Raw genomic sequence first — 10,001 nt, forward strand, 5'->3', positions numbered from 1 at the left:
TTGTCCGTTTCTTCTGTGTTGTCCAGTTATAGGCATATATCTTCACAGTATTCTCTTGTGACTGTATCTCTGTAGTATTAGTTGTTATTTCTTTCATTTCTTGTTTGTTTGTGTGTGTGTACATGTACCTGCTGGGTCCTCTCATTCTTGGTAAGCCTGGTTAAAAGTTTATCAGTTTTATTTATCTTTTCAAAAAAACACTATCCCTTGGTTTCATTGACCTTTCTATTATTTTTATCTCTGTTTAATTTACTCTGACTTTTCCTTCCTTCCTTCTGCTGACTTTGGATGTCGCATTTTCTTTTTCTAACTGTTTCAGGTAATAGGTTAGGTTGATTTTTTTTTTTTTCTGGTTTCTTGAGGAAGGCCTATGTCACTCTGAACTTCCCTCTTAGGATTGCTTTTGCTGCGTCCCATAGATTTTGAAAAATTGTGTTTTCATTTTCATTTGTCTCAATGTAAGGGCTTCCCTGGTGGTGCAGAGGTTAAAGCGTCTGCCTGCAATGTGCGAGACCTGGGTTCGATCCCTGGGTCGGGAAGATCCCCTGGAGAAGGAAATGGCATCCCACTCCAGTATCCTTGCCTGGAGAATCCCATGGACGGAGGAGCTTGGTGGGCTACAGTCCACGGGTCGCAGAGTCGGACACGACTGAGTGACTTCACTTTGTCTTGATGTATTTTCTGATCTCCTTGTTAATCCATTGCTTTTTTGTTGTTGTTGTTAAGTACCATGGTGTTTAGTCTCCATGTTCTTTTCCTGTTTTAATTTCTATAGTTGATTTCTAGTTTCATACTGTTGTGGTCAGAAAAAAAATACTTGATATAATTTGTATCCTATTAAATTTGTTGCTTGAATTGATCTCTTACTGTATTGATCCCTATGTCATTAATAGTATAGGCTTTGTCTCAGGCCTATTTGTCTGAGTATGGCCACCCTTGTTTTCTCGTCATTTCCATTTGCGTGGAATCTCTCTTCCCTTCCTCTCGCTTTCAGTCTGTGTGTGTCTTCTGCCCTAAAGTGGTCTCTTGTAGGCAACATGCTGAAAGTCTTTGTTTTATATCCAATCAGCTATCCTATTTCTTTTCTATAGGAGCAGGTAGCCTATTGACCAGAGAAGGCGATGGCACCCCACTCCAGTACTCTTGCCTGGAAAATCCATGGACGGAGGAGCCTAGTGGGCTGCAGTCCATGGGGTCACTAAGAGTCGGACACGACTGAGCAACTTCACTTTCACTTTTCACTTTGATGCATTGGAGAAGGAAATGGCAACCCACTCCAGTGTTCTTGCCTGGAGAATCCCAGGGACGGCGGAGCCTGGTGGGCTGCTGTCTATGGGGTCGCACAGCGTCAGACACGACTGAAGTGACTTAGCAGCAGCAGCAGCCTATTGACATTTAAATTATTCATCAGTATGTGCTTATTTCCATTTCATTCCTTGATTGCCAGTTGTTTCTGTAGTTCTTCTTTGTTCATTTCTTCTTTTTGTTTTTCCCATTGTGGTTTGATGATTGTCTTCTGTAGTATGCTTGAATTCCTTTTTGTTTTTTGTCTATCTGTTGTAGGTTTTTGATTTGTAGTTCCCATGGAGTTCATATATGTTGACCCATAATTGTACCTCTGTGTGTTAGTCACCTAGTCATATCTCTGACTTTGCAACCCCATGAACTGTAGCCCACCAGGCTTCTCTGTCCATGGGAATTCTCCAGGCAAGAATACTGGAGCAGGTTGCATGCCTTTCTCCAGGGGATCTTCCCAACCCAGGGATTGAATTCTGGTCTCCTGCATTGGCAGGTGGATTCTTTACTGTCTGAGCCACCAGGGAAACCTCATGGTTATAACCTACCTGCTTTAAACAGATAACTATTAAATTTCAAACATATTCTAAAAGGTCTAAATTTTTTCTCCTCTCCCTCACATTTTGTTTTTATGTCATATTGTATATCTTCATGCTTATCCTTTTGCTATTTATTGTAGTTACAGTTGCTTTTACAATTTGTTTTGTTTTTTTTCAGTCTACACACTGGCTTAAGTGATCTTCAATCCTTACTATATATTTGCCTTTCTTGGAATTTTTTTCTTTCCTGTTGATGCTTATTTCTCTCCATTTAGAGAAGAACCTTCAACATTTTTTTTAGAATGGGTTTAGTATTGCTGGATTCTTTTAGTTTTTGCTTGTCTTAAAAATTCTTTCTGTCTCTTTCTGTTCTAAGTGATGATCTTGCTGGCGGAAGTATCCTAGGTTGTAGGTTCTTCTCTTTCAGCACTACCATTTCTCTTTCTGGCCTGCAAGGTTCCTGCAGAGAAAGCTGATAGCACTATGGGGATTCTCTTGTATGTGTGTTTCTCATGTTGCCTTGGGAATCCTCTTGATCTTTAACTTTTACCAGTATGTAATGGTTGTGGTTGTCCCAGCTCTAATGCAGGGTTCTGGTGTGGAGTGGGTAGAGCCCGGGCATTTGCCAGCTGGGAGTGGGGCTCATGGCATGGTGGTTGCTGGGGTCCCGGGGGCTGTGCTGCGCTGGAGGCCTGGGCTGCATCCGTGGTGCTGTTGGAGCACCAGCAGTGCTCACTGCTGCCCCACCTGGACTACCCGCAGGCCCTCGGGTTGCCTCTACATCTGTTAGAGCAAGTCTTTTCTCAGCACTTGGCTGCCCTAGATTCAGTCAAGTTGTGGCATGAGGTCAGTAAGCCAGGGTGTTCACTCAGTTAGGATTGGGGAATGTGGCCACATAGGCAGAATACTGTCTGGGATACATCACAGTAATATTTTTTTTTGATCTGTCTCCTAGAGAAATAGAAACAAAAACAAAAATAAACAAATGGGACCTAATTAAACTTCAAAGCTTTTGCACAGCAAAGGAAACGAAACAAAAGGAAAAGACATCTTGGATTGGGAGAAAATATTTACAAATGATGTACTGGATAAGGAGTTAACATTCAAAATATAGAAACAACTCCCACAGCTTAATTGAAAAAAGAACCCCATCAGAAAGAGCAGAAGGCCGGAAACAGACACTTCACCAAAGAGGACATACAGATGGCCCGCAGGCATGTGAAAAGACGTCCAACGTCACAAATTATCAGGGAGAAGCAAAGCAAAACCACCACAAGTTGGTGATCTGGCTGTCATCCTTTGGCTCAGCAGGTGTGGGGATGGTGGGACTATGAGTGGGTGATTGGACCCGGAAAGGTACCTGTAGAGACCCAGTACCTGAACGTTTGGGACAGTGAGCGATCACTATGTCGCCCAGCCCCGAGGTCACTACCAACATTGAGCTCCAGGTGGCGCCATTTGTATATAATATGAAAAGTCCTGCTCAGTGAGGGTGTGGTCCTCTCTTCCATCTGTGGGTGGGTAGCTCTCCTCCGCCCTCTGTACCGGCATGGCTGTTGCTCAGGTTCACAAACCGGTGGATAAACACAAGTGGACACAGGCTGAAACTCAACCAGCTGCTTTCCAGTGGGGATGCTCTATCCAAGTTCCCTGCCTGTTTCCAGCATTGTTGCTCAGAGCTGAGAACTCACTCACCCCTTACCCTTGCTGTCCAATCAGGATGAGGGCTAGATCCTGAGAGGCATTAGCCAGGCAAAGGATATTTTAGGCCAAAAGAATAAAATTTAAGTTAAAATGGAGTTTCTCTTTGGAAGTATTAATGATAATAACTGACATGCAAAAGAGTAAAAAATCTGAATTGACCAATAAGTGAATAAGTTATAAAGGAAGTAAAAAGATCTATACTCTAAGAAAGGCATTAGACTTTAGATTTTAATTAGGTCTAAAGGCATTAGACATTAGATTTATTAACCAACTCATTGTGCATTCAAAGAAAGAATTCCTAGGTTATAGAAAGTGGTCCAGAGAATATGGACATTACTCAAATCATTTTAATTGTTAGCATAAGTCTCTTAACAAATCTAGAAAAACAAAATAGAATAAAATCCAGGTCAATGTCCCCCATAAATGGAAGGAAAATTTCCAGATAAAATACTAACAAATTGAGCTCAGCAATGTTTTGACAAGTACTCAAAATAACTGATAGGGTTGCTTTCAGAAATACAGAAATACCTCAGTGTTAGAAACTTCGTCAGTGCATTCCAGCACATTCACGTGCTGAAGATGGAGTAACACTTCGATCATCTTGAGAGATGCAGAAATGCTGCAAAGTTAAGGCAGAAGTCTGAAATTCAGTCATCTCCTCCCTTGACTGTTCTTCCAGCAGTAGGAACAGAAAGCTGGAGCACAAATTCATCTTTTTTTAAAAAGTTTGAGAGAGGACAGCTGAGGGTGTCTGAATCCTCAACTACCTTGACTGCAGATGGCAAAAAAGGGAGAGCTGTGGGGAGAGAGGGTGAGAGACACTGGAAAAGTGATTGAGGCAGAGACACGGAAATGTAGAAATGGAGCAGAGACAAGAGCAGAGGGAAGGACTGAGGCTCAGAGAGAGGGGGTCCTCAGAGACATTTCCTCATCTGAAAACCATGATCCTGACGATTGCCAGCCACAGAATTGAGGGCTGAGTCATGTAGTAGCTACATGATTTCATCAATTCTGAGCTGCTCTGTTTTCAGCCTCTAGAAATTGTATTTATCCTATAACTGAGGACATCCTACAGTTGCTCTGTGTTGAACAGCAATCACAATGCAATCATCCTTGCCTGGCTGTTGTTTCCAATAATGTGATGGACCACTACAATCTCATATTCTTTAAGCCCAAATATTTTAAAACCATTTGAAGAAGGAATTTGAATCCAGTTGTTGTCTGGAAACCCTTCCATTGACACATGGCGACAGGAATAAAGCTGAGCTCGGAAGCAAATCCATGGACAGGAGTTGAGCATTCTAGCAGATGTTCATCTGTTATGCTCTTGATAGCGCAAGGACAATATTTATGGGAAAGCAAAAATGTTCATAACTCTAAATCAGAAAATAAGTCAAAATGTTTGCAGTTTACTTTGAATTGCACTGCTGGGTGGATACTTGTGTATAAAGCAAGTCCAGGAAAAAAATTCTAGTGGGACAACCTTGGCAGATGATTCCCTTCTCTGGGATTCAGTCTCCTCACATCTGTGAAACAGGAATAATAATAGTTAATATCTGCCTTGTGGAGTCATGAAGATTAAATGAATTAAAATGTATACAGCTTTTAGAGAAATGCTTGGCACATATTGAGCACCATGTAAACATTTTATAGCACTTTTAGAAATACACAATGTTCTGTACATTATTCCAAATGAAACTGACTTGAGTTGAAGTTTTTTAAAGAACATGTTGCTTTTCACTTGACACCTTTCAGTACCTTAATTTTTTTGTTACTTTTATGTATTACTTTATTGAAAAAAATTTTAATCATGGCTATTTCTATTTCTGGATAGCAGAAATATCTATCTTCTTGGGACAGACCTTCTGTCTTCCAGAAAAGCCTAGAACAACAGTTTAGTGACATCAGCGTACAGCAGGTATTCACCCCTGACTGCTAAGATTGCGGGGGATCAGCGTAAGGGACAGAGGTCTTCTGGGAGGAAAGGGATTAGCTCCCAGACTCCTTCACTTTGAGATACAGAAGTTTTAGAACATTTCTGTTAAACTGGAGTGGCCAGATGGTAGTCATCTGTCATGAAAAGGTCAAGGGATTTCTATAGGAAAACTCACCATAACGTGTGCAGGTGTGTGTGTTTGGTAGTTAGACACAAAGTAGCTTGAATAGTTAGAGGATTTGTATTCCTCTGTGAGGGGTATAGCAAGTTGATTTCCATGTAAGGGGGAAGGTAATTATTACCAATAGGACCACCACAATGGAGGACCACAGTCTGGCATAAACAACAGAAGTTTATTTTTCTTGGTCCTGGAGGCCATGAGTCCAAGGTCAGGATGCTGGCAGGGTTGGCCGCTGAGGGCTGTGACGGAGCTCCACGCCTCTCCTGTGAGCCGCTGGCTTCCAGGGGTCTGCAGGCAGTCTTCGGTGTTCCTTGGCTCGTTAAGTGCCGTCACCTCATCTCTGCCTTCATCTTCATGTGTCATTCTCCGTGTGTGCACGTCTGTCTCCATGGCCAAATTTCCCTCTTTTGATAAGGACGCATCCCAGGCAGGCATATCCTCGGAGTCAGAAATACTTGGCACTAAGAAGTCACCATCTGGGTATTTATATTTACCTGGACTTGAGAGATAAAAAGAAATCTCAAGTTTGTTAACTACTTTTTCTGTTTTGAAAATTAGTTTTATTGTGTACTTCTAGTACATTTTCAGTTTCTTAATTGAGGTATTGGGTTTACAATATTATATAAGTTTCAGGTGTACAGTAGTGATTCGTAATATTTAAAGGTTAACTCTAATTATAGTTATTATAAATATTGGCTATATCTGTGCACTGTATAATATATCCTTGTAGCTTATTTATTTTATACACAGTAGTTGTGCCTCTTAATCTTCTACCCCTTTCTTGGCCCTCCCCCTTCCCTGTGCCCACTGGTAACGAATATGTTCTTTTGGTAGGAACATAGAACAAAACTGGTAACCCCTTTATATCTGTGAGTCTGTTTCTTTTTTGTTATAGTCACTAGTTTGTTTTACCTTTTAGATTCCACCTATGAGTGATACCATACTAGATCTAAGAAAATATTGCTGCCAAAACCAATACAGTATTGTAAAGTAAAATAAAGTAAAACTAAAAATTAAAAAAAATATATTGCTACAATCCATGTCCAGGAATAAACGTTTTGCCTATGCTCTCTTCTAGGAATTTGATGGGGTCATGTCTTATGTTTAGGTCTTTAAATCATTTTGTTTATGGTATGAGAGAATCCTCAAATTTCATTGATTTACATGAAGCTGTCTAGCTTTCCCAACACTACTAGTTGAAGAGACTGTCACTTTGCATTGTATATTCTAACCTCCTTTGTTAAAAGTTAATTGACCATACAGGTGTGTGGGTTTATTTCTGGGCTGTCTATTCTGTTCCACTGATGTGTGTGCCCTCACCACAGTGTATAGACCACTACAGTTTTGTAGGACAGTCTGAAATCTGAAAAGCTTATGCCTCCTGCTTTGTTCCTTTTCCTAAGGATTGCTTTGGCGACTCTGGGTCTTTTGCGTTTCTGTATAAATTTTAGGATTATTTGTTCTACTTCTGTGAAGAATACTGTAGGTATTTTGATAAGGGATTGCATTAAATCTGTATGTTGCTTTGGGTAGCATGGCTGTTTTAACAATATTAATTCTTCCAGTCCAAGAGCATGGGATATCTTTATACTTCTTTGAATCATCTTCAGTTTCCTTTATCAGTATTTTATAGTTTTCAGCATATAGGTTTTCTGCCTGCTTTGTTAAGTTTATTCCTAGGTATTTATTTTGTGTGATTTAACTTTTTTTTACGTTCCCTTTCTGATATTTCATTGTTAATGTAAAGAAATTCAACAGACTTCTGTATATTAATCTTGCATCCTGCCATCTTGCTGAATTCATTTATTAGTTCTGATAGTTTCTGTGTGGATACTCACTAAAGAGCATCATGTCATCTACAAATAGTGAGTTTTACCCCTTCCCTTTCTATTTGGATACCTCTTTTTTTTTTTTAATTATTTTGTTGCTGTGGCTAGGGCTTCCCATACTATGTTAAATAGAAGTGGTGAGAGTGGGCATCCTTGTCTTGTTTCTGAATTTGATGGGAAGGCTTTTAGGTCTTCACCATTGAGTATTACATTGACTGTGGGTCTGTTGTAAATGGCTTTTCCTCTGTTGAGATATGTACCCACTTTGGTGAGAATTTTCACCCTGAATGGGGACTGAACTTCGTCAACGCTTTTTCTGCATCTTTGAGATGACCATGTGCTTTTTGTCTTTTCTTTTGTTGATGTGTTGTATCACATTGATTCGCGTATGTTGCAAATCTGGAATGAATCCAACTTGATCACGGTATGTGATCCTTTTTATGTATTGTTGGATTTGGTTTGTTAATACTTTAAGGATATTTGCATCTATATTCATCAAAGATACTGGTCTGTAATTTCCTTTTTTTGTAGTGTCTTTGTCCAGGTTTGGTGTCAGGGTGATGGTGGCTTCATATAATGAATTTGGGAATATTCCCTCCTTTTCAGTTTTTTGGAATAGCTTAAGGAAGATAGGTATAACTTTTTCTTTGTATGTTTGGTAGAATTCCCCCAGTTAAGGCATATGATCCTGGGCTTTTGTTTGCTGGGATGGTTTTTTTTAATAGATTCCATTTCACTTCTAATGACTGGTCTGTTCAGATAACTTGCTGCTGCTTTACTCAGTTTTGGCTGGCTATGTTTTTTAGAAACTTGCCCAGTTCCTTTTTTTTTTTTTTTTTTTTTTTGGCTGAGAATTGTACATAATATTCTCTTAGGATTGCCTCCCCCCCCACCCCATGGCATCAGTTGTTCTTTCTCCTCTTTCTTATTTTATTTGGGTTGCTTCTCTTTTCTTCTTGATGACCTAGCTAGAGGTTTGTTGATTGTTTTTCTTTTCAAAAAACCAGCTCTTGGTTTTATTCATCTTTTTTTCATTGTTTTTAATCTTTATTTATTTCCTCTCTGATCTTTATTTCCTTCCTTCTGCTGACTTTGGGCTTTGTTTGTTCTTCATCTTCTAGTTCTTTTAGGTGGCAGGTTAGGTTGTTTATTTGAGGTTTTTCCTGTTTCTTGAGGAAATCCTGTATAGCTACGAACTTCTTTTTTAGAGCTGCTTTTGCTGCATCCCATAGGCTCCTCCTGCAATGCAGGAGACCCTGGTTCGATCCCTGGGCTGGGAAGATCCCCTGGAGGAAGGCATGGCAACCCACTCCAGCATTCTTGCCTGGAGAATCCCCATGGACAGAGGAGCCTGGTGGGCTACAGTCCACGGGGTCGCACAGAGTCCGACGCGAGCGACTGCTCGGAGGGACTAAGCACAGCACATAGACTTTAGTGAAGTTGTGTTTTCATTGTTGTTTCGAAGTATTTTATGATTTCCTTGATTTTATCATTGACCCATTGGGTTTTTAGTAGCATATTATTTAGTCTCCATGTGTTTGTTTTTGTCCCAATTTTTCTTAAATTAAAAAAAAATTATAAAGTGTTTAGTATTTCTGCCTGTGCTGGGTTCCTGTTGCTGCGTGGGCTCTTCTCTAGCTGCAGCGAGCGGGGCTACTCTGCTTGCTGCCTGCAGCTCTCTCTTGGGGCAGAGCGTAGGTTCTAGGGTACTCAGGCGTTAGTAGTCTTGGCTCCCAGCTCTAGAGCACAGGCTTGCAGGTTGTGGTGCTTGAGCTTAGTTGCCCCTCAGCATGTGGGATCTTCCTGGATCAGGGGAGGAACCAACGTCATCTTCCTTGGCAGGTGGATTCTTTACCACTGGGCCAACAGAAAAGCCCTTTCCCATTTTTCTTTCTGTGCTTAATTTCTGGCTTCAGACTATTGCGATCAGAAAAGATGCTTGAAATAATGTCTATCCTCTTAAATTTGAGGTTTGGTTGGTGACCCTTTTTATACTCCCTTCTTCCACATTTAGTGACTTTGTTCTATTTTACATCTTCATGCTTATACTTTTGCTGTTAATTGTAGATATAATCATTTTTATAATTTAAAATTTTTTTTAAAATCTATATACTGGCTTATTTAATTGATCATCAATTCTTCTATATATTTGCCTTTCCTGCTGTAATTTTTTTCTTTCCTGTAGATCATTACTTCTTTTCTATTTAGAGAAGTACTTTCCATATTTCTTTTAGGGTAGATTTAGTGTTGTTGAATTCTTTTGGTTTTTGCTTGTCTGAGAAATCCTTTACCTCTCCTTCTATTCTAAATAATACTGTTGCTGGGTAAAATATCCTAGGTTGCAGGTTTCTGCCTTCTGGACTTTGAATATATCATTACCACTCCCTTCCAGCCTGCAAAGCTTCTGCAAAGAAATCAGCTGACAGCCTTGAAGGGCTTGCCTTGTAACTGACTGTTTTTCTCTTGCTGCCTTTAGAATCCTTTCTTTAACTTTTGCCATTTTCGTTATATGTCTT

Source organism: Capra hircus, chromosome 18 (assembly GCF_001704415.2).
Source record: "Capra hircus breed San Clemente chromosome 18, ASM170441v1, whole genome shotgun sequence".
NCBI lineage: Eukaryota > Metazoa > Chordata > Mammalia > Artiodactyla > Bovidae > Capra > Capra hircus.